The sequence below is a fragment of the Ovis aries genome, chromosome 2 (assembly GCF_016772045.2).
Source record: "Ovis aries strain OAR_USU_Benz2616 breed Rambouillet chromosome 2, ARS-UI_Ramb_v3.0, whole genome shotgun sequence".
Lineage (NCBI taxonomy): Eukaryota > Metazoa > Chordata > Mammalia > Artiodactyla > Bovidae > Ovis > Ovis aries.
Genome location: NC_056055.1, coordinates 174,046,044 through 174,066,507, shown reverse-complemented (window position 1 = coordinate 174,066,507; position 20,464 = coordinate 174,046,044). Strand labels below are relative to the sequence as shown.

Here is a 20,464-nt window from a genome sequence, read left to right as displayed (position 1 = left end):
AAGGACTTAGCCCATACCTCATATAGATATCTCATATCTAGAAAAATAAATGTTAATAAATGTTCAATAAATATTAATGTGCTTAGTCACTCAGTCGTGTCCAACTCTTTGTGATCCCATAAACTGTAGCCCACCAGGCTCCTCTGTCCATGGAGATTCTCCAGGTTGCTATGCCTTTCTCCAGGGGATCTTCCCAACCCAGGGATCGAACCCAGGTCTCCTGCATTGCAGGCAAATTCTTTACCGTCAGAACCATGTTATTTACCTCTTGTCCTTTGGGTCTCAGCCTAAGCATTGTTTCCTCTGAGAGCACCCACCTGAGTTTCATCCTTCCTTTCTATTCCCTTCTACTCCACTGCATCCTTTTCCACAAAAGTTCTTTCTTTCTTTTTGTGTGTTTGTTATCGTTTGAATGCGTGTTTGTTTGTTGTCTGATGGCCCCTTAGATTGTAAACTCCATGAGGGAAGGACCCCGCCACTGTACCACCAGACAGCCACCATGTGGCACAGTGCCAGGGACGTGGAAGATGCTCAACAAATGTCTTGACAGGTGAGTAACTAGGGCTTGTGTCTCAGGACTAAGTAGGTCTGTGAATACTCAGTGTCCAAGGGAAAAGTGTTGGTGCCTCCGAGGGACTGAGCAGGGCCAGAAGCCAGTGGAGTTCCACTTCACTGCTTTTCAATACACCGTCTTTACGTTGTATTTTAAGACGTTGACACATCAAAACCACATTACTGGATCAAGCTCAAAACTTACATTTGTATGCCAAGATGAAGTGCTCTTTTTTGGCAGGAAAAAAAAAAGTTCAGATTTGCCGTAGAACCTCATCTAACCTGGAATTGGCCTGAATGAATTGTGTAAATGAAGCAATCATGGTTCTCCCTGCCTCCCCTCTCTACTTCTGCCTCCCAAGGTGACTGAGCAGTTGACTCAATCCACTGCTTTCAGAGATGGGCTAATGGAGACCTGGGCAGTGACTTCCTGAGTGCAGAGCCCAAGATACTGGCTCAGGCTTGCATTTCTCTCTCTGACTTAAAAATTGGACTGCTTTTTCTGCATGCCTTTATTATCCCTTATTTATTTAATGCCAATGCTTGTCTGTTCTATGTACACAGCACTTTCCTATCCAAGCTTGTTAGACTATATGGAGAAGATGGTGTTCAGAAAAAACAATGAGAAATATGCACAAAACCAAAAATAAACTCCAGTGTTGTTTGGCTAGTATTGACTTGCTTTCCTCTGTGGCTCCTCCTTGTTTCTCATCAGGGACTCCATCCCAAGAGACCTCCTCCCACCTCCTCTCCTCTTCTATTCTATTGTTTCCTTTCATCCTTCCTGGAAGCCTAGAGGGGATTAGAGGCTTTGGCATCTGTGTGTGAGGGGTTGTGGGAATGTATAATCTCCAATTTATTTTCCATTTGGAATATTGATCTATCCCTTACACATAATAATGACACATATTTTTCAAGGCCACCTTCTTCCAAATTCTTTGTTTGGTCATTCCCCCTAGCCCCCACCCATCCCCCCAATCTTCATTGAAAACATCTCTGTCCCTGCCTAGATTATCCTTTTAATCTAGATTTTGAGGGATGTATTTTTATTAAAAACCAAAAGCTGACTGTTTTGGCAGGAAACTCATATGCTCAGTAAAATGTGTATTTAAAATATAAATTGGGAATATGAGCTAGAAACATCTGCTTTTTCCTTCTACCAGATTTTTGTATGCAATTGAACAATATTAGAGAAAGTTCAGCATCTTATACTATGTAACTATACTGAGATACCTGCTGTTGGCACAGTGTCTTAATATAAGGTGACGATTTTATAGTTTAGATTAGTCAGTAAGCTAACAAGAGGCAGCAATGTTTAAAGTTCAAGGTTCTTTGTAATTTAGATATAATTTAGATTTTTATCCTTATGAGTTCCTTATTTTTGATTAAGAATCCCAATTTTTAGGACCTGATTGCCATATAGGTATTATCTTTCATATTCTAGATTCAAAAAAGCAGGAGACCAAATGCAAACAGTGCAACAGAGAATGAAAGTTACTCTTCAAAAATCAAAATATTCTTATGAATACTATAATGATCCCTGATATGGAGCAAGGAGTTAATGAGAATGGGCAAGCATATTAAATTAAAATGTACATGGAAATCAAATTCCTAGCCTAAAGAAAAACATATGTATTGGTGCCTCTGAAGAGGGAGGAAAATACAAAAGTGTAAAAACATGCATAAATGACATACTCAGAAGCGGGTCCTTGATGGCCTCTTTCTACAAGGATTGCAAACACAGATCTTTCTACCATATGGATGTGTACATGGGATGTGGTCTGAAAACGCTGTGTTGATTCTGGAAAGACCAGAATTTGGAAAGCCAGGATGGAACAGTTCAGGAAAACAGACGTTTTTCTTTGGCCATTGTTCCTAAGTTACTTAAATGAGACTCATTGGCTATTGATCTGTATATATTGAGATTACAATAAAACATAATGGACCAGTTTCTTTTTCCCCAGGCTCATAGGATTGGCACATTATTTACTGGGAATAATAAATCATGGTCTTGGATTTGGGGAAATATTCTAGGATCTGGATGGTAGCTGATTTAAGAGAGTGATGTCAGAAAGAAAGGCACAACTCAGAGTGTGATGCCAGCGCTCACTGGGAGAATAGCAATTGCTGTTTAAAATATTAAACAAGGCAGGTTCCCTCTCCCGTTTTCAGTATCCAGCCCCACAGCAAGGTGGATCAGAACCCTTCATCATCAGATTCCCATTTCCCTTTCCAGTGGCACTTACATTCTTTTATTTTTCCCCCCTGTGACAACCCTAGCAGCTCTGTTTATCTCTTAAATCTAATTTGCGCTATGACATCAAGCTTTAATTTTCTTAGGATTATTTTGCTTCTTTTGAAGCACCCATGGTGTGCCAAGCATTGGATAAATTTGAAAAGATACAATTCCTGCTGTTGCTGGGTTCACACATTTAAAGAGATATGACAGGCAAAATACCCTGTAATTGGCAATAGGTAGTCTTCATGGTTTTTTTTTTTTTCTTTCTTTTTTGGAGAAACTTCTTCATCTCTCTGAAGGATCCTAAGAAGTTCCCTAGATCAAAGTTGTCTAAAACCTGGAGGGTTTGGAATGCTGTCAGAGAGTAAGGGAGGATTCTCAGCTGTGACTGCTCCAGCCTGCCCACGTGCTCTCTGCACGCCTGCCTTACCTGAGCGGACTTGGCTCTCCTCACGCGCCACTTGCCTCTAACCACCCAGTTGCCATAGACTCTTCTCCCTCCCCCTCCACCCCAAGGACAGCACACCTGTGTCCGCTCCTGCAGCTAGGACACGAATCCTTTGAAAAACAGGTTGAAACTCGGCTCGGGTCTGGGTGGGCTGACAGTCTCTGGGATCCCCTCTAGGAGGAGATGTCCAGGCAGGTACGGACCATAGCTAGGGACACGCCCCCCTCCCCGTGCTCCCCCAGTCACCCTGGATTTTCCCTTTTTCACCTATCCACCTAGGATGTTCTTTGTCTTTTTCCCTGTATCACTGAAGCCCTCTCGTGCCCGGGGACTGCAGAGGAAAGCCAGGCTATCCACAGGGCAGGACGACTCTGCCTGTGAGTGTTGCGTGTGTTTGTGTGCGCACGTGAGTGTGTATGTGTGTGCGTGTGTGTATGTGTTGCTGAGGGGCTTGCGATCATAACTGACGAGTAAAGCATCCCCCACTGTCTTTGCTTTCTTCTCCCCTGCCACTTCTTAGATTCCCCCAAGGCGCAAAGTGCTTGCCCCTGCCCGAGACTGTCGGAGGCTTAGGTACCCCGGGGCTCAGGCTGGTTGGGGAGTCCCTTCATCCGGCCCACGCCTGCACCCTGAAGCTTCAAAGTTGCAGAAAACAGTCTTGAGGAGCAGAGGCTGGCGCTTGAGGCCAGTGCGCAGTGGCTCTCATACGGGAGGGGGCCGAGTGGAGGGTCGGGTGAGCGCACCGCTGGGAAAAGGGGAGGAGGAGATTGTGGAGGGGAGAAGAAAGAAGGGAGGGGAGGCGGGGAGCAGCTGCTGGGGGCGGTGAGGCGCAAGGTGGCTCCCAGTGGCCCGAGCCCCGCGGTTCCCGGGGATGCGCCAGGCAGCCAATGGCAGCGCAGAGGTGTACAGCAGATGGCGTCCGACTGCGCTGTTCCTTCCTCCTCCTCCTCTTCCTTCAGTGCTGAGGAGCCAGAGTCGCCGCCGGGTTGCCAGACGCTGGAATGGGTGGTCTCCCGATACGCACCACCATCTTTTTTGCACTCAGAAAGCTCGGAACTCAGCAGCTCCCAGAGGCTGCGGCAGCGGCACGGGTGAGGCGGGTGAGTACCACCGCGCTGCACCGCAAGCTAGGGATGCCCGGCACCCGGTTGGCGAGGTGACCGGGGCGGAGGGGGGCGCGCCCCGGGCACAGACTTTGTTTTTTTCTCCCTGGGCAGCCTCCTTCTCTCCTCCGGGCAGTATACTGGAACTTGCAAGCGGAGCTTCCCGGACACCTCTGGCTTGAGGCTGCAGAAAGGGCGGGCTGCCAGGGGCGCAGCGTGCTGAGACCCCTGGGCTGGGAAGGCGGAGATACCCTACACACGATGGGCACAGACCTCAGGCCACCGAACTGAGCTCTGGGAGTGGGACGGCAAGAGCTCTGCCCCCTACACTTCCAGCTTGCTTTACGGGTGGCTGATGAAGGAAACCAGGGGTCCCTCATCCTGAGCGCAGAGCCTCAAAGCCCAGGATCAGAAAGCGTAGAGTTCTGCGGCTTTGCAAACAGGTTGACTGAGGGTTCCCTTTCCATAGTTCTGACTGGGAAATCTGTGCGTGGGCGTCCAGTGCCCCGAGAGGATAGCCGAGCAAGCCAAGAAGTTTGCAGCTTCTTCTGATTTATCAGTGGAGTGTAGGGAAGCTGCAGCAACAGTTTATACTTCCACTGTCCCTGCGAGGGGCGAGCTGGGGAGAATGGGTCTTGTGGGTCTGGTGTTACATCACTCTGTTTATGAAGAGAGACCTGGGAACGGTGCTTGAGAGTAAGGGACAAGGAGGAGGACACGGGCAATCTCTAAAGCATCACCCATATGCTCCTGTCACCTTTCCTAACACCTCCAGTAGTATGAAAGTTATTTGAATATGCAAATGAACCCACCCTCTCCTTTGTGCAGTCCACAAAGTATGACTCTTGAAGTTGGAAAGCTTGGGGGGCAGGGATGTTTGGAGAGGAAGTGTTAAACTCTCTCAATCTCTTAGATCGAGGGAGAAAACTATTTCTGGGAAGGGCGGGTGGTACTTAGAATTATTCTGGGTATTCCTCAAGAGCTATAACAATTCAGTGATCTCTGGTCAAGGGGCAATTGACCAAGATCATGTTACATTGACCTCTTCTATGGGAGATGCCAGGGTTATTAGGTGCTCTGGTCATTGCCAGGGTGATCTCCTGGTAGTTTACTGTTTGCATTGTGCTCTTGTAAATGACAACCTGGCTGGAGAAGCCTTCTTGGTGTTTTTCAAGAGGGCATCTGTGGGTGCTGTGTTATCATGAAAATGGTAACCCATGTAGGCAGGATGCATGCTGGCATGGTTGTGGAGTGTCTTGTGTGTGTGTGTGTAGGTGTGTGCACATGTACATCTGAAATTTCTTTTGTCAGGCAATCTTTGGATGTCAAAGTGGTATTCTTCTCTCCCAGGACAGTAATGGTTTCTTGGGTAACTGGGAGGTAGTGATCTCCAGGGAGGCTCCTTTATATTCTGGACTATATTATAGCTGTTGGTTAAGGCTTCTTGAAAGCAACTTAGGATGTTCCTAAACAAATCAAGAAGTCCTATCCAGTGGTAAAGGAAGAGTCTCCTGCATTTGTGGTTTGAAAACTATATAAAGTATGTGTCTTGAGGCTTCACTTTGATGCACTGCTATTTTAAACCTTGATACCATTAATATCAGCTGCCTTCTTTTAAAACTTCATTTGGCCAGTTCTCTGCTTTCTGTGGGTAGATGAGCCAACTGGGTAGATTAGAAAATGCCTGGAATTGGCTTCTTACTATGCCTGGGCATTGCAGATTTTTTTTCACCCGCCTGCTGGGAGTTGGGGACTGGAAACTCTTCTGCATTTAATTTAAGTGAAAAATAATTTTGATGATAATTCTCTTGACCCTGTAACAACATATACAAATAAAATTGTTGGCTTAGAAAATGTGGGAGAGTCTTGTTTTTTAACAGAAACAGTTCCAGCAGTTGTGAACACCTGCAAACCATTCAGGGTTCTGAAGATTTGCAGTTAAGCCATGGTGAGGACTTGGAGATGTGTGGTCCAGCAAAAGTCTGCCAATGGCTGAGAGACCTTCAAAGTCCATTTCAGTAGTTCAGATAAAGTGGGCTTACTTTATATCTACTTTAATATTTAAATTCATACTTGGAAAATTATCTTTATAGTATTTCATAGTCTTCAGTATTTACCCTCATTATTTTTTTTAAGGTATTTTGTAGTTTATTTGCTCACTGTTTATGTTTAGTAGACTAAAGTTTAGTATGCCCAGGTGGTGCTAGTGGTAAAGAACCCCTGCCAGTGCAGGAGACAGAAGAGATGCAGGTCCAATCCCTGGGTCAGGAAGATCCCCTGGAGGAGGGTATGGCAACTGACCCCAGGGTAGCAAAGAGCTGGACACAAACTGAAACGACTCAGCACTGTGCATCTCATTAAAGCAGGACCATGTTTCTTTTGCCTATTTCCATATTTTCAGTACCTAGCAGGACCTAGGTATGTCTGTGTTGGTGTGTGCTTAGTTGCCCAGTCCCATTCAACTCTTTACAACCATGTGGACTATAGCCCACCAGGCTCCTCTGTCCATGGGATTCTCTAGGCAAGAATACTGGAGTAGGTAGCCATTCCCTTCTCCAGGTGACCCAGGGACCGAACCCTAGTCTCTGCATTGCAGTGGATTCTTCACCATCTGAGCCACCAGGGAAGCCCCAGCCCCATTATTTTTAGTGAAAGTTGTTTCTTGTTAACTAGCTGAAGAGCTAAGAAACAGAGGGACTGTTAGATGGGCAGACAATAATTGCTGATGATAAAAGCAGTATAAACACAGTCTCCAGTTTTGAGGATTGACATTAATAAATTGGCAACTGAAGATACCTTTCTGTTCTGTGCTGAGTGTGCCTTTTGAAAGAAAGAGGTAAAGAATTAGAGAAAAATGATACTGCTAAAATGTACTTCATGAGAAAGCCTATTAAGGACCTTGTCTACTTGCTTCAGATCCTGTTTCTGAAGGAATTCTTTTATTAATATCTGCTTAAAAAACTTTGTCCTTAAATAATAGACTGAATAGGCAGGATAAAAAGATAGGAACTAAGCGAGTGAAAGAGGAGTGTCCAAACAAACAAACAAAAATTTCCAAGACATGTAACTCATTTTAATTATATTTCACAAACTGAAGCTAAAGTCATTTGATTCCTTCAAAGAAAACATCTTTCCCAAACTACAATTTTGCTGTTCTGCACACTTTATAAAGATTAGGCATGAAAGTAATAACATCATTTCAAAAGTTTGAATAGAATGATGAAAAATAGTTGACTGGTCCTATTGAGTTAAGAGTCAAAACGACAAGTGATACAATATGTTAAGTACACGATCAAGATGAACAGATTAAAAGAGTCTAAGTAGTGACAACTATACTATTAATACTTGGTGGAGAAAAGCACAACACCATTGACAGCATAGCTCCAGAGACACTCTCCAGGCAAAGTATAAAAAATGGATCTTTGACTAAATAGAGGGTATTACAGCATCCAAAACTATTTACATGAGCTACTTAGATATCTTTTTGGGTCTTTTGGATATGAATTGCACATAAGTGTTTTATACTTTTAAAGAAGACATTTGCCCAGATTATAGCTATAAAGGAAGCAGCCGCATTCCCTTTAACACCAGGCAACTTCCCAAATATAACACAGGTCCTTAATTTAGTGCTGTTAACAGGATTATATCTAAGTGATAATTAACATGTTAAACCTGTGAAAGTAGAGGATTTTCAACTCTACTTTTAATTCTAGAAATTGAGAGTTCAAGTGGGATTAGTGTTTTTGCACCTGTGAAGTCTGTGGCAACCTTGCTCCAAGACGATAAATATTGTATTCACCCTTTAAATTTTCTCATTTGTTGGGATTATTTTGTTGATGTTTTGACTAGGATTTTCATGGATGGTTATTCATAAGAGCTAACAGTAGCTATTGATGAAAGCAAGCCAAAGAGGATTAGGTGCATTTCCCTTCAACTTGTATGTAGCTTTTGACAGAGGCGGAAATAGAGGTCACAGTCCTTGAATCCTAGGATTGCACTTGCATTTGGAGCCATGTTGCCTGGAGCCAGCCAGGTAAATAAAATATAGATACTTAGTTATTTTCATCCACTGTAATCCACTGATGATTTGTTATAAGCATTCTCTAGCAACTAGGTCAAGCAGTTCATTTGAAGGGGAAAATAGAATATTAGTGAAATCCAGTTACTTCATGCCTTTTTTTTAAATGGGTATACTATTTTATTAATGTTCAAACTTCACCACGAGTTCAAGTATATGCTAGCCTTATGTTCAGACTGTTGAATGAAGACTAAAAATGGACAAAGCTTTAAGGGTGCAGTGTATTGAACACTGTACAATATATTAACTAGACAACCTAGAGGGTTGTGTAACTATGTATTTAGGACCACAAGTGTAGGAAGAAGCCCTGGAATTTGAGGAAAAACCTGCCATTCAGGACTGAACAGAGGTCTTTGGTTGCTGACAGAGTCTCCCCTTGACTTCAGACTTGAGACAAACCGACGGAGTCTGTCAGTGTACAAAAACCACTGAATTCAGGACAAACAATAACAGGATAGATTGCCCAGAGCCAATTCGGATTCTGGGGGCCCTGGATTGGCTGGAGGTTGGGATATGTTCCAGCCGAAAGTCCAGGACCTGTAGAGAGCAGCCATCTACTGAAAATCATCCATTTCAAACAAATTCCTGAGATGCTTTTCCCAAACCAGGGTATTTCATGTCTTTTGGTCCACTCCTGAAACCAATCCTAGAGATGCTGGAGAATAGAGTTTCTTTGGTGGCCAGGACTCAGGCTTACTGAAGGGATGGAGGAGTCAACCCAGGTTCAGTTTGTAAGCCAAACAATTAAGTCATCCAGCCCATAGAAGAACTACTATATTTTAAGAGTAGGTGTGTGCTCTTGTGATGAAAAACAACAAGAACAGCAACAACAATAGCAACACAGCACCTTTAAAACTTTTCATCTCATTTTTGGTCATTAGCTTATTTCACATTTTTTTAATTTTTTCCTGTGATGTGGGAGTCTGTAGACTTTTTTGAAATTAAAAAAAAAAGCAGGTCTTCCCATCAGAAAAGTTGGACTTTGACTTAGATGTGAGGATTGGTGAGAATGAAGAGATGGCCCCTACATCAAGGCTGTCATTGTTGAACTTAGGTATTTTGCATCAAGGAACATGATGCCTTCTTTTGATTTTGCCTCTCTAGGCATGTTTTAATTATGAGCCTCTTGTAATTAAATATGCTGCAGCTAAAAACAGAATCCTGAGTAACTAATGCATAAATGATCCTTCTATGCCTTCACTGGAAAGCAGCTCTTTGCTGTGTTCTACCCACTTGTCTGCGTGAGGGTTGGCTGCAGATTTGTGCCCTATTGTTATGTTATTGAACAACTCATTATTTCTGGAAGAATCACAGTGTTGGGAAAAGCTCTTAACTTCATGGTAGTCAGGCACCATGGCTTGGTCTTCAACTGTAGTTTTGGAGTGAGGCAGATTTGAATTTAGGTTTCTTTCAGGTGGTTATTTTGAAAACTATACCATGTAATACACATAAATGAAAGATTTTAAGTATAGTAAGACTAAAGCTTGCAGTAATCTCTGCTTGCAGAGTTGGCTCCTGGGCACTCCTCTATTGATTTCTGCCTTGCTTGCTTACGTTAGGCACTTTTCGGGTGATTTGGCCGCTGATACAGTCTTGCGTGTGCATGCGTGTGTGCTCAGTTGCTTCAGTCGTGTCCGACTGCGTGTGACCCCGTGGACTGCAGCCTGTCAGGCTCCTCTATCCATGGATTCTCCAGGCAAGAATACTGAAGTGGGCTGCCGTGCCCTCCTCCAGGGGATCTTCCTGACCCAGGGATCGAACCTGCTTCTCTTATGTCTCCCTCACTGGCAGATGGGTTCTTTACCACTAGCGCCACCTGGGAAGAACCTGATACAGCCTTGCTGGTTGTAAAAATATTGAAATCTGTACCCGTAGGTAAACAGGTGTTGTTCTAAGCCCCCTGAGGACCCTATTACCACCTCAGTCCTATGGCTATTCCCCTGACATCTCTTAGATGATCTCTTATTATAGCAACTCAGACAGATACTACTTGGTGTGGCAGAAGGGCCTGGAGACCCACCCCAGGGGTATTGCTAGAATCTGTTCTGGTTGGTTGGCACTTGAAGCCCTGCCACTTGATAAGTATTTCTAGTATCATCCCTTGATATTTTTAACTCATGACATGAATCAATGCAGCCATTGGTGTTATCAAGTATTTGAACATGAAATCTGTTTTTATTTTTTAGATCTCCAACATTTATAGCTGTTAAAAACATTTAGCTATTAATATTTAATGTTAAAAACATTTAGCTATTATTATTTGCATATAGTTATGTGAACAAAGAGCCCAGAGTACCTAGACCACTTTTGGTTGAGCTACCAATTTCTATAAAGCCACTCTATTGTCATGTTGTGAAAATCATTCAGTCATGTCTGACTCTTTGTGACCCCATGGACTGTAGCCTGCCAGGCTCCTCTGTCCATGGGATTCTCCAGGCAAAAGTACTAGAGTGGGTTGCCATTCCCTTCTCCAGAGGATCTTTCTTAACCCAGGGAACAAACCCAGGTCTCCTGCCTTGCAGACAGATTCTTTACCATCTGAGCCACCAGGAAGCCCCATAAAAACCACTGTACATTCTCTTGAATTTGTCTCCCCCTCCCCAACCCCAATATAACTAAGCATACTAAGTCAAAGGGCAGAGACAAATTTCTACCCCAGGTCATCTGCTGCAACTGTATCTTCTTTTACACACGTTTATGTATGTGAGAATAGTTCAACAAAGCTTTTTTCTTTCGGGGGAAAAAGTAATTATTTTTTCCATCTCCATTTCTGGTCTTCAGAATTAACTCAATTTATTTCATATCGACTTCCATTCATTTTTGTGATTAAGTCTTGTTAGCAGGGCTTGGTTTCACTGGAATTAACCTCTTCCATGAGCTAGAATATCTCTGGCCAATCAGGGAGAGGGAAGGGGTGATTCCAACCTTGCAGACTCTATAAGGAGAATTCTTTGGTTCATTCTTCTAGATGTTTTCTGGCTAAAATGAAACAGTGCTAAATGGACCTTGAGAAACACAAGTTACACTTCTATTGTGAACAAGGAAAATATTCCAGGTCCTACATTACATTGACCTTCTGCTATCAGGCCTGTCTTCCTTAAGTCAACCACAAGACCCACCCCAATTTCAGAAGTCCCACGTGTTGTTTTTTCCTACTTCCAGTTCCCAGTTATCCACATTTAACCTATTAGTCAAGATCCATTTTAATTATACTTCCACTGAGCTTTGTCTAATTATGCCAGTTCACAAAGCCCTCTTTCTGTCCGAGCAACTCAGGTGGTAAATTCTAATTTTAATGTTTGATTGAATCTATTTTCTTATTAGCATCTGCTTGTGCAGTTTAGGTAGTAAAGGGCTTGAATCAGAAAGGGCACCACTCTATTGAAGATTCTGAAACCTGTTAGAAAGGAGAGTGTGATGGAAAGAAGGGTGACAGTGGCCCTTTGAGGATCTCTGGGGCAAAGTTTAACAATATCCAGGAAGGTGACCAAAGTGACTACTAATTGCTTATCTATGACATGCTGTATTGCCTAGGTACATAAGAGTCAACATGTCTAAGCTTCATAATAGCACTGCAAAGTGGTTTCTGTTATTTAGCCTCATTTTTCATACTAGGAAAGGGAGGCTGAAGGACCTTTGGCACAGGGTGTAAGGCCAGGATAACTGGTAAACCACAGAGCAGAGATTTACATTCCAGTCTGTCTGTCTGCAAGACCCATATTGCTTCTGACACACTAGACCGCCCTCGAGCCTGAAGTTTGAGTCAGCAAGTTTAATCTTAACCTCTACTGGAATGCAGGCATGCACACACACACACACACACACACACACACACACACACAGAGTCACTCACACTCACCTACAGCCAGAGCCTACACATGTGATGGATGGAGTTCACTGACAGGAAGAGCAATGCTAAATCATTTCTACCTGGAGGCAGACATGTCATCAGGACACAGGGAAAAGGCTGCAGTTTGATTTGGCGCAGACCTTATGTATAAAGTTTATAGTATCTTAGAATTGTAAAGAGCTTGAGGCATACATATATAAAAGTGTGGGCTTATTGAGAAACTGTTGGAAGATTCTGAAAATCCACACGTGTAGGAAATCCACATGGTATTCCCTTTCACTAATGGCTTATCATTAAAACAACTGTTCTCCTGAATATGCAAATATTCAAGGCATTAGCTTTGAAATTAGCCCCAAGAGCAGGAAAAGGGGGAAAACCGGTCTTCAGATGTGAGTGTGGGTAGATGGGCAGTGGCCTTAGTCACTCCCATGATTGGGCTGAGCCATCTGATCGAGTGTGTGTCCTTGTCTGTCCTCTTTTTTCCACTTTCCGACAGCAAAGTATCCTTGGTTGAAAGGGAAAACTCTGCTAAAAGAGAAAGGTTGTTCTTGGGTGAAGCATGTATGATGAATCACATTTTTGAAAATTTGTTTTTAAAAAGGTTTTGCTGGGTCAGCATGAGGTCTCTTGACATGAACTTCCATGGGAATGTATAATATCCCCATTTCCAATACCAAAATCTTTCAACAATTTCTATAGAAATATAACGTTGGAATATGACCAGTTTCTCTCTTTGCCTCTGGCACAATCGTAGATAAAGCAGCTCAGAAGATTCAGAGTTGCAAAGAGAGATTTTTACTCATTCCAGGAATAAACTTTTTCACATTCAGAGAAGTTCAGGAATGCCATATCTCAAGAAAATGTGGGTTCACTATCTTTGGGGTTATTCAAATAGAGGACTAGAACCTGTATGTCACCATATTCTGTAGAAAGGACTTGTGCACAGGGTATTAAACCAGGTTTAACGAGCATATACTGTTGACTGAAAAAAATATACACAATGTGAGGCTAGTGAGTTAAATTTTACTGGGGGAAGAATGAGGATTATAGCCTGGGAAACAGTTTCTCAGATGGCTCAGATGGCTCTGAGAAACTGCTCCAAAGAGGTAGTGGAGAAGGCCAGCATTACATATGATTTTAGTGAAGCAGGGGTACATGGAGTCAAGCACACATTTTGTTAGAGGCTTGTTGCTGGACATGAGAAGCAGAAGTCACTGTTGCTGATTTTAGTGTTTTTCTAGATATGAGGAGGTGCAAACATTTGGGCTAATAAAATCTTCTCCTGAAAAGATCTAACTATCTGTAGGCTTGTTCTGCCAGTTTTCCCAGAGCACTGAATATCTTGTTTCTGCTCTCCACCCTGAACTCCTTTCAGGGGGTGTTGAAGGTCCATGCCTGCAGTGGCTAGTGACTTTGTAGAGGCAGGTAGTAAGTGACAGGTTTTAGTTGGTGATACTATATGCCCGATACTGTTCTACATGTATGAATTTATGGAATCCTCTCAAAATTCTTAGAGTTGACTGCCTTATCATTATTCCTATCTTATAGATGCAGAAACAGTAAGTGACATCATCCAGGTCAGGATATGTACTCAGGTAGTCTGATTCTACAGCAGCACTTTTCAATAGAAATAGAAAGCAAGCCACAAGTACAATTCCTATATGCAATCACACATTTTCTAGTAGCCACATTAAAAGAGGGGAAAAAGGACATTGAAGTTTAATTTAATAATGTATTCTATCAATATCAACCTAATGTATTTGGAATATTATTTCAAAATGTATCAATTATAAGAAAATTATTATGATTATTTTCCTATATTTATTTATTTTTTATTGGTGGAAAATTGCCTTACAATTTTGTGTTTGTTTTTGCTGTACAATAATGTGAATCAATCATAATTTTATATATACATATGTCCCTTCCCTCTGGAGCTTCCCTCCCCTCCCCCCATCCCACCCCTCTAGGTCATCACAGAGCATCAGGCTGGGCTCCCTGTATTATTTAGCAACTTCCTGCTAGCTATTTTACATGTGATAATGTATGTATGACAGTGCTATTTTCCCTGTTCATCCCACTACCTTCCCCCACTGTGTCCACAAATCTGTTCTCTTACTAGGTTTATTAGTACCATTTTTCTAGATTCCATATATATGTGTTAATATACGATGCTTGTTTTTCTCTTTCTGACTTCCTTCACTCCATGAAAGAGGATCTAGGTTCATCCAACTCACTATACCTGACTCAGATTTGTTCCTTTTCATGGCTGAGTGATATACCATTGTATAAATGTACTACAACTTCTTTATCTGTTCATCTGTTGATGGGCATCTAGGTTGCTTCCATGTCCTGGCTATTATAAATATTGCTTCAGTGGACATTGGGGTGCCTGTGTCTTTTAGAATTGTGGTTTTCTCAGGGTATATACCCAGTAGTGGGATTTCTGGTTGATGTAGTAGATTTAGTCCTAGTTTTAATGAAATGTTTTAGAGCTTTGTTGTACCAAATCTTTGAAAGCCAGTCTGTAATTCACTCTTACAAATATGTCTCAGTTTAGACTAGCATGTTTGCAGTGCTCAGTAGCCACTTGTGGCTGGGGTGGCCTTATGGGATATGACTAGAGCCTGTGCTGTGAACAGCCCCACTCGATTGCTGTCTGTTGGCTGCCAAGTTTCCTTCCAGAGCGCGTACCATTGGCCTGCATATATGAGGTCATTCAGCTAGTTATTAATTTTGTTCTTGAATACCAGCATGGATTATATCTTCAAAAAAGCCAGCTTAAAATACTTCTATGCTTTTCTCAGGAACCTATTTACTTTCAAAACCTATAAGGTAGGAAGAGTTCTCTGTGAAGTGAAGTCGCTCAGTTATATCCAACTCTTTGCGACCCCATGGACTGTAGCCCACCAGGCTCCTCTGTCCTTGGAATTTTCCAGGCAAGCGTACTGAAGTGGATTGCTATTTCCTTCTCCAGGGGATCTTCCTGATCCAGGGATCGAACTCAGGTCTCCTGTATTACAGGCAGACGCTTTACTGTCTGAGCCACTAGGTAAGGTAGGAAGAGTTCTCTGTATCATCTGTCAAAAAATTAATCCCATGTGTTCATTTGTGGCAGTGGATCATATCCCAATGTCTTCCAGTTTACAACTGTTTACATGCATAGTCATCCTGCCCTTGTCATGTCCAGGCTAAACAATTACAGTTTCTTGTGCTGTTTTTTATTATCATTGTTTTTTTTTTTTTAATTGGTTTGCTAGGGTATCTATGTAGCCTGATGCATATGAAATGGGCATAGCTGAAAATCAGCTTATCTCTAATAAGAAAGAGAAGAGAGAAAAGCACCTTTATTGAAGAGTGAACTAACAATTTTTCTCACTTGCTAATGTTTCTCAGTCTTCTTTTACCTTATTACGATTCCTGCAGTCAGAAGTGACACGCAGACCACCAAAGGGATATTTCTGATCAAATCGTAGTAATTTCGGGTACGTTTGATTCATGACTTGGCAGGTAGCATTCTTCTCAGTGATCTGAGGGCTTTTCTCAAGTTGAATTTCTGACAGTAACCGACCCTCCAGGTTGTGGCATGCTTCAATTGAAAAAGCAGAATGTGACATGCCTTTCATTGCGTGAAACATAAAAAAAAGTCTCGCGTCTCCTTTGTGAGTGTAACCTCTATTCAGCTGTACGTGAGAATGTGGGACATTTTAATAATTCCAAGTCTCTTTTTGGGGAGGGAGGAGCATTTTACATGAGTTGCTTACTAAAAGAAAATTACTAAGAACAAGGCTGCAGTTGGGAAGAAAAAAATTCTAAACTTCATAGGGAGGAATTTCCTTTTGGAGACAGACTCTAGGGATATGTCATCTAATATTATGTGCATGAATATTAGATATTTCATTTGGATTATAGAATTGGTAGAATTAAAACATAATGCTTGTGGACATAATATATCCCCTGTGAAGCCCATCTCTTTCTTTTTTTAAACTAAGACGTCTTTACACAGCAAGACAAACCAATGGAAAATGCAATGTGCATTTGTGAGCTATGTGAATAAATTCAGCGTATTTATTGAGGGCCTGCTGTGTCCCTGGCACAGAGTGGATAAAAGCAAATAGAGGAGACCAGCCTCAATCTCCAGGAATTTGTATTCTAACTGGTGAGACTTGAACGTCCTCTGTCCTTGGCCAAGCCAAATCACCTTATTTGTATACATTTAGCTCTCTGACTAGGTATGAGCTGTGAAAACACAGAGAATGCATCTTACTTATATTTGTATTTTCAACAGCTTGCAGAGAATAATTATGCAGGGGCTTCCCAGGTGGTGCTAGTGACATAAAAGACACGGGTTTGATCTCTGGGTTGGGATGATCCCCTGAAGGAGGGCCTGGCAACCCACTCCAGTGTTTTTGCCTGGAGACTCCCATGGACATAGGAGCCTGGCGGGCTATGGTCCGTCGGGTCGCAAAGAGCTGGACATGACTGAAGTGACTTAACATGCACATATGTACACAGGTTCAGTTCAGTTCAGTTCAGTCGCTCAGTCGTGTCTGACTCTTTGTGACCCCATGAATCGCAGCACGCCAGGCCTCCCTGTCCATCATCAACTCCCGGAGTTCACTCAGATTCACGTCCATCGAGTCAGTGATTTTGTGCTGGATTAAATGAAAGTAGTACATTAATTTTATTTATATTGTGAATTAAAGTACAACTATAATATCATATTTATAATAGGACCATTTCTATAAAAATTTGCATTCTAAATAACGAAGAGAAATCAAATCTAGTCTCAATTCCTCTGTGTCTCCTTTGGCTGGATTTACTCTGCTGAATCCAGTTGGTAACTTCTGACAGCTCCATTGCAGTTGAAAAAAGATAGTCTTAACCTGTTGGACATGTGGAGCCTCTTGTCTCAGCATGCCGGGGTCATATCATGATTTAACCTGAGTCACAGACACTTTGAGCACGCCAGAAATGATTCTGTTCTGTTCTGTGGATGAAGAACTTTGACATTCAATCACGTTAAGTAGTTCTTGGAGGTAGGCATGCAAGAGGCGGGGAGCAGAGTGGGTTAAAAATATATTTACATGTACCTGCGTAGGGTTTCCAATGATAGTTGAAGAATATAGGGCTAAATAATATCCGGAGAATAGTTAGTGTCTTTGAACAGAAGGAATCAGCAAGAAGTTAGCAAGTCTGTAACCTACAGAGCTAGAGCCCCCTTTGACTGGATTGTCCCATCAAGGCATGGAATATGCTGCTTTTCTAGTGTGGCTGTTTGAGCCACTTTCAGAAAATTTAACATCAGCATAAACACATCAGATCATCAGGAAGACATTTATTTAGCATTTTGCCTGAAAGGATTTCAGTACACTTTGATAGATTTAAAATAATTCTTCCCAACCTACCAAGTTCCTCAAGGAAAATAACCAGAAATAGACTCACAGACAAAGAAAACAAACTTATGGTTACCGAAGGGAAAAGGTTACAGAGGGAGGGATAAATTAAGAATTTGGGATTAACAGATACATACCACTAATATATATAAAATAGACAATCAACAAGGCCCTACTGTATAGCACAGGGAACTCTACTCAATATTCTGTAATAACCTTTATGAGAAAAGAATCTGAAAAAGAATGGATATTTGTATATCTGTAACAATCACTTTCCTATACACCTGGAACTAATACAACATTGTAAATCAATTAAACCCCAATATAAAATAACAATTAGAAAATAATATTAGAAAGGAAATACTAACCAGTAAGGAACATTGTGTGTCTATGGTATGCTTTGCACTATCCTTGGCCTGGTAGAATGTACATATCCCCATATCCCCAAACTGGCCATCTGCTCAGGGAATAGTCATGGAATTAATGTGGAGGTAGGAGAAAAAGAGGAAGGATATACTACAAAGATAAAAATTGTACCTATGGAATTTTATGGATTAATGGATTCAGCATAAGGAGGAATAAATTTGGCTCCCTATCACCATATTTGTTTTACTTACAGTTTTCCAAACATTGCTTTTGATTCTGGATCATATATGCTAGTCTTTAAGACTAGATATCTGTATTCTCTTTAATCTAAAGCCTTAGTATTTTGAAGTTCATGGCTTAAGAAACCTCTTCAAGATTCAATAAAAAGAATAAAAGCAACTGCAAACTCCTCTGCAGCCTGGAAATGTGGGCAGAATGGCTTATCCCTGGTTTACTGGCCTGCGTAGAACTTGATCTCATTTTCAAACTCTTTGATTTGAAAACTTGTGATGCTCACAGTCTAAATAAAGTGAGACCCAAATCCTTTTAATCCAAGGTAAATAATTTTGTCTTGGCATGTGTCAGCATGACGGGGAAATGCACACAGGGACAGAATTATCCATTGATTTGGCAACAAGTTTGGCAAGCATGGATGTTCGGTAAATGGCTACGAGATAAAAGCATCTGAATTATCAAAGTAGTCAATCAGCCCCAAGAACTGAAAGCAAAGAGATGCTCAGATTTTATAGTATGAAATCAGTTAAGCTATGAAGGCATAGGAAGTGAACAGAGGATGACGGGAATTTAGTACAGCACATGTGTGAGCATGTGCACGCACGCACGCACGCACACACACACACACACACACACACACACACTCTGAAGAAAACATACACATAGTTAAATGATAGCAAAGTGATAGCAAATCCAAGATGAGAAATGGCAGGAAAAGAGGGAAGAGGAGGCAAACAATTCACCTGAAAGGGAATTAGCACTCTTACCTATTGGGACTTGTCATACCATTTTATTGAAACCAACAAATGACTGTTTGAGGGGTGTAGAGGACAAAACTTGTGAAAGAAAGCATGCCTCTGATTTTAAAGGTTGAGCAGGTTACAAAGGAGGGAGAAATCTGTGTAACCCAATCATACTAGGCATTCTCTCAGATATAGAAAAATTATGAACAAGAACAAAAACAAATGGGAGTGCTTTGAAGCAGTAGTTGACATTGTGATATTTAATGCTCTATACAATGTACCATCAGACATTCATATATTGCATATATAAGCACAAGCCTTTCTCATGTAAAACAAAGAATCTACTATTGACTCCCTTTCCAGTCACCTTGTTATCTCTTGTCTTTTTTTCCAGCTCTACCTTATGAAACTAGTAGAATTTTCTCTCTGTCTTCACTATGCATTTATTCTTCGAATCACCGAGCCTGGATTCTGTCCCCACTGTTCCAACTGAAATTAGTTCTCGCCAAAATTTTGAATGATTTCTTAGTTGTCAAATCCAATGGACATTTTTCAGACTCATTTTATTATGATGATTAAAAGTAGAATCTTAGTGTATTAGAAAAGCCAAAAATGAATTGGCAATATTCCCGTGATCCTACCATTTTGAGTCTCTGTTTTAAAGCTGCCAAAATAACTGTTGGAGATTTAGACAGCAAAATGGGTAATTTCGGACTAAGTGTAAACTGGAAAAGATTGAAATGTATGACACTTGGCCAAAAAGGATAGCTAGAAAATAAAGTTGAGATTGGAATATTAGCCTTTAGAAATGGAGAAAGATGTGGGTAAGTAGCAGGAAACTTAATTAGAATTTATTAGTAGAAAATATAACAGTCCTTTATAGAAGATACCATAGTAACTCCTCAGGGGGTGAGGGGAAGTACTGATTAGTACACACATGTTCCCCTTACTGGAGAGTTTTTAAGAAGTTAAACGAGGAAATTTTAAAGAAGACATGCAAATGAATATATGCTTAGTCACTGATGTTCTTACGAGCACCAAACTTACTGATTCAGAGTGTCAAGAGGATGAAGTGTCTGCTTGTAGAGTTCCCTGGTTGACATCACCACTGAAATCATCTTTCAAAGAAAATCTTGATCCACTATTTAACAATTGCAAGTGGTTAGGGTTTCCCCATGAAATTCGTAGATACCTGTTTGCAGACAATAGACTTATTCCATATTTACCTTTTCCTCAATTTTGTTGTTGTTGTTGTTAATTTGTTCAGGAACTGTCCCTTTAAGAAAACTCAAGAGAAAAGAGATTGAAAGGGATAAATATTACGTCAGTCCTTTTAAAAGAGAAAAGGCACACTAATGCCAGTGTAACCATCAAGAGTAGACATTTATTAAACACCTGCCCTGGTCCTTTAAATCAGCTCTAAGGTCTGCGAGGAAGTCTGAGAGCTCAGAGGCTCTG

At 41.5% G+C, this 20,464-nt stretch overlaps 1 protein-coding gene across 2 annotated transcripts in view; it reads left to right on the top strand.

The window, feature by feature from the left end:
• Window positions 1-4,196: 4,196 nt before the first annotated feature.
• THSD7B (thrombospondin type 1 domain containing 7B) overlaps window positions 4,197-20,464 on the top strand; it is a 1,048,668-nt gene continuing 1,032,400 nt past the window's right edge. For both annotated transcript variants that reach the window (XM_060411164.1, XM_027965001.3), the window contains exon 1: window positions 4,197-4,339. The gene's annotated coding sequence lies outside the window, so the exon portion shown is untranslated. The remainder of the gene's footprint in view (window positions 4,340-20,464) is intronic.